The sequence below is a fragment of the Ammodytes marinus genome (genome assembly GCF_949987685.1).
Source record: "Ammodytes marinus genome assembly, chromosome: 16".
Classification (NCBI taxonomy): domain Eukaryota; kingdom Metazoa; phylum Chordata; class Actinopteri; order Uranoscopiformes; family Ammodytidae; genus Ammodytes; species Ammodytes marinus.
In genome coordinates this window covers 16,085,693-16,090,692 of record NC_137220.1, presented here as the reverse complement: position 1 = coordinate 16,090,692, position 5,000 = coordinate 16,085,693, and positions in this window count along the sequence as shown.

Genomic DNA, 5,000 nt, shown 5'->3' with positions numbered 1-5,000 from the left:
ATGATCACGAGACTAGTGTGACAAAAGGCTTGTTACATGAATGCTTGTACTCTCCCAAAAACAGGCATCTGCACTTTCCGCTGGAGAATATTTTTGTCCAGTTATCTACCCTGTTTGCTCTCCACACAGACAGTCAACTTGCTACACAGTCCCACATGTGCTAATGATGATGATTCATCAATGCAGCTAGCGCGCCAAACGTCCAACTCATTTGTCCTCTGCTTGTTTACATCCATGCAGACACCCTGAGTTACAGATGGTACTTTTAATTACTTCACTGCGTAAGGTTTATTTCAATTTTAAGCCTGTGACATTTGCAGGAATTACAATCTCCTAAACAGTGCAGGGATTGTCCCTCCACAACCACCCAGTTCAAAACAAGGTTAACTACTTCACTCCTCTTCCTTAACACCCTCTTCTTCCCTCCCTCCTTGCCTCTCACCTTCACCCCTATTCTCTCCATCTCTCTCTCTAGATTAGCCCCCACCATCTCCCCTCTTAGCCTTTTACCACCCTCGGTTTGTATCAGCCTACTACCCCCGCCACATCCATTTTCTCCCATCCTCTTTTGCAATCCATTTCTCAACCACCCCCCCCCCACCCTCCTTCTTCCTAATGCTCCAGTCCATCCCTCTTTCATTAGAGGAGAGCAAACTCAATCCCATCAGAGGTAATAACCTAATCAGGCTCTCTGCTCTAGGTCGATCTGCGGGCCAGCAGTGTATGTGTGCATCTTCATGTGTGTGTGTAGCATGTGTTGCCAGGCTATGAGGAGGATCATAAAAAAATAAAAGGTTGCAGTTGCCCTTGTCCTTTCCATATCTATTTTGTAAGTTTTGCATTGAGCTAGCTGGTGTTTCTGAAAGTCTGCAACAGTTTATATGTATAGCGTGTCAAAGGCTGTATTAATGTAATAAAAGTCAGGTGTATTAAATGGTAAGACAGAGTTTGGGGTTGCTTGCCGTACGTTCTGCGCTGTGGTTCACATATAGTATGCTTTTTAAACCCCTTTTCAGTGATCGGTGAATCTCAGCGGATCTCATTTCTGCAGCTAAACAGTATGAAGAGCACTGCTGGGTTCAGAGCCTCTCCAACATGGCTGGCATCGCCCCACGGGCTATCAGAGGCTAGTTCGTCCTCTCCTCCTTCCTTCATCACTCCATCCGCCGTTAATGAGCTCTGTTTCCCCCCTCCGCTGTCCTGTCTTCCCTTTTTTTTACCCTCTGACACATATCTCCAAAAACTTTGTGGAGAATCTCATGCTCTGACCAAAATATGCTCTTCCCTATGAGTCATACAGTATACCGTCTCAACTCTCCGTCCTTATTCACTATTTATTTTTTCTTTCTTCCTCCTCTTCTCCTGCTATAGTGATACATCCCTCTCTTTTCCACGAGGCAGTGGATTGATTCAAATCCAGATTCTGGGCCTTGTGTTTGATTTAGATGATTGTTCATTTATTTCACCATCTGGCACAGTAAAAACAGACATGCATGCAACTCCCTATACAATAAGCACAAACATGAAAAAAAAAAAAATTGCGCATGTCCATAACTGTGAACTCCGGTTCAGTCCCCGAAGAGCAGACGGCTGGATTCTGAAACAAAAACTCATAAATCAGCCGGTCCCTGAACTCGCTGACTCTCTCACTCGTCTTCTGTTTGCCGCTTTCATCCCTCCATCCCTCCTCCTTCCTCCTCCAGCACCCCTAAGGAGCAGTGACGCATTTACACCAGGATTCCCTCTGTCGTTCTGTTACAGTCTCTCTCTCTGCTGCATACTCTCTCACTCTCCCACTCAATTCCACTGCTGTTTTAAAGCTATAGAACGTAACATTTTTCATGTAAATGAATGTTGGTTACAATTCAAGCCAGCCATCGCCCAAACGAGTTGACACACAAAGTAGATTAAGCCTAACAGCTCCACAAAAAAACGCTTGCTGTATTTCTCAGTATGGCAGCGTTTACAAACTGGTGTCACCAAACCCTGACACTGGCGCAGGAGCTCAGAAAAATCCCAAGAAGAAGCCCCCCCCCCAAAAAAAAAATTGCAGTTGTTGAATCTACTACTATGAAATTAACTGGACGTACAGCAAAAGGTATAGAAGTCATGCGCGGTCACCTAAGGCTAACCTCATGTAAATCTCGCCGACAGTATTGTTGCTATTCTGCATGGGGACAGAACAGTTATGCACTATAGCTTTAATCTTCTATGCTAAACTAATGCTACTCTACGATGAAATGGTTTATGAGCAAACTGTACATCAACTGTTAGCATACATTCTATGCTATCTCTATGACTTCTATTTCAAACAGCAAGATAAATATGTTTGTGCAATGACAAAGATCGGTTAGTCTTTTTCAGTAATGGTGCTAGGAAACGGAAAGGGTTCGTCAGTACAAATCGCTGCAACGTGCAGGCGATTTGTACTGAAACATTCCTGACATACACACACACCTGAACAAAAGGCATCCCAAGGTGAGATTCTCTTCCCTATGGCATATGTCGCATCTTGTGCATGTACAGTGTGTGGGCAGGTGTGTGTGTGTGTGTGTGTCACCGCATGTCAAAGGGGGAAAGGGAGAAGAGAAAGATAGAGGGGAGAGATGCAGAGAGCACGTGCATTAAGTAGAACACGTGCATCTGGTGGGGCCTGGCCTTAAAACTTGACAGACACACACACACACACACACACACACACACACACACACACACACTAGGGGGTACCTAACATGCCTGAAATGGTTCGACCATGCAGCCCGACCTTGAGGTATTGGCTTCTCTATGTGCATTAGCACAGTATCAAGCAGATGCTCACAAACAAACACTGGCAAGTTGATGTCACCTCTTGCCTAAAGGACAACAAGAAGTAACAAATGCCTATTACTCCGCTGCTGTAAATTATCCTCAAAAAGTGCACTGGATTTACTCCAGTTTGAGTAATGTTTGCAAAAAATAATGTTGGGGGACTCCATAAAGACATAATCCAAATGCTGAGGCTCAGATATCTTGACTTTTCCATATTAGGAGACCCTATGGGCTCAAGCTCATTTCCCATAATGCAATTCAAAGGCATCTTTTTTTTTTTTGGCTGTTCCTGCCTTGTAAACACACCCATGTAAACCCGTCATCAGACCACTTTGTATGTGAAGTTTCAAGCCCAAGCTGAGACAAGAATGATGACATCACTATGACATCATCATCGGTATTTGACAAAGCTCCCTCCAGAGTGACACACAAGTTTCCCTTTTTAACCTTAATCACTACTTGAAGCCGCTGTACCTGATAACCATGGCTGCAAACTTGCTTACTGTATTAAGGAAACCTGTTTCTGAAGGGGAGCTTTACTAATGTGTTGCAAATCCTTGTGAAACAGATAGCAGCTACTTTTTGATACTTTAGAGTGTGAATGTTTTAAACACTCATTACTACATAGCCTATTTAAAACCCAATTGAAAAGATTTCCATCTGTAGTAAGGAACTAATGGGTTCAGGGAAGTGAGCGCCAGAGAGAGGATATGATAAGTCAGAAAGCAGTAAATAGTTGCCAAACCAACTATTTACGTATTTTCATAGAATTTTAGACTAAAAGGAAACTAGAGCATAACAGCAGCAGCCTGATACTGTATATAGTGTAAGGAGTCCTGTGTAAATCATACTGTGGGTGTATCTGACAAGATGCCTACTGTAGAAGACATAAACATCCTGACTGATATAAGCGATTAGGAGCGTCACTTTTATCCTGTTCCTTTCTCTCTCTCCCTCCCTCTCTCTCTCTCTCTCTCTCTCTCTCTCTCTCCCTCTCTCTCCCTCTCTCTGTCTCTCTCTCTCTCTCTGTCTCTCTCTCTCTCTCTCTGACACAGTTTCGACAGGATTCTGGTTGCTTGGTAACCGACCGCAGTCCGAGGATTCCAGAGAGCTGTCCGCAGAGAGAGAAAGATATATAGAGAGAGAGTGAAAGAGAGAAAGAGAGACAGAGAAAGAGCGAGAGAGAGAGAGAGAGGGAGAGAGAGAGAGAGAAAGAGAGAGAGAGAGAGAGAGAGAGAGAGAGAGAGAGGGAGAGAGAGAGAGAGTAGGGGAGAGTTGGGACAGGAAGGTGGAGTGTTTTTAGGTCTTTTGTCGGGGCACCGTGTTTACATTTTTCTTTGGATAGTTTCCTCTCAAATTTGTTCTCTTGCCCTTTTTTTAAGCATGTGCTTTTTCCTCCACTTGCTCCACGCTCGTCCTCCCGGTGAACTATAGTCTCACGCTTCATATTGTCAAGGGACCAGGGGGGCGAGGGACACAGAAAGAAAAAAAAAATCACCTCCCTCTCATTTCCCTTCACTTTTTTTTAAAAATGTTTCTTTTCCTCTCTCCGCCTCTGCATAACCATTATATACAGACATATACACAATACAATATATATCATATAATCCAACTCTAATCCTTCACGTACACATGTGTGAGCTATTTCCTCACATACGTACACATTTACATAAACACAGGACAACATTGTAAGCCTCTCTACTACATGTGTTATTCCATTTATTCTATTAAACTCTTGTGTTAATCTTCCCTATGATTAGTTATCACAAAAGGCATTGACATTATTCAGTCTAACATCAGTCAGTTCTTGATATATTGAAAGCGATGCTCCTGCTATTGTACACTTATTTGTTTTACGGCAGTGTTTCAGTTTAGGAGGTTCATGGCTCCTCGGAGGACCACAGGGCTGCTGACCCCACACTATAGCTTTTTTCTTTTTTACTGCTTTGGTGCGTTTTGTAGATCTGTCCCCCTGAGATATCCACTGTTTGCGGGCTACACAGGAACATATGTAGAGACAGAGGCAAAGGAAAGGGAAGGAATGGAGAGAAATAGACAAAGAAGAGGCACAAAACTGTCCCTGCAGATGTTATTTAGGATTAGATATTGAACTGGACAGCAACCCCTTGGACAGTGAGGGTATGGCTTTTTAAAAAAAAAAAACTGCAGACGTAACGTTATGGTGCCAAATC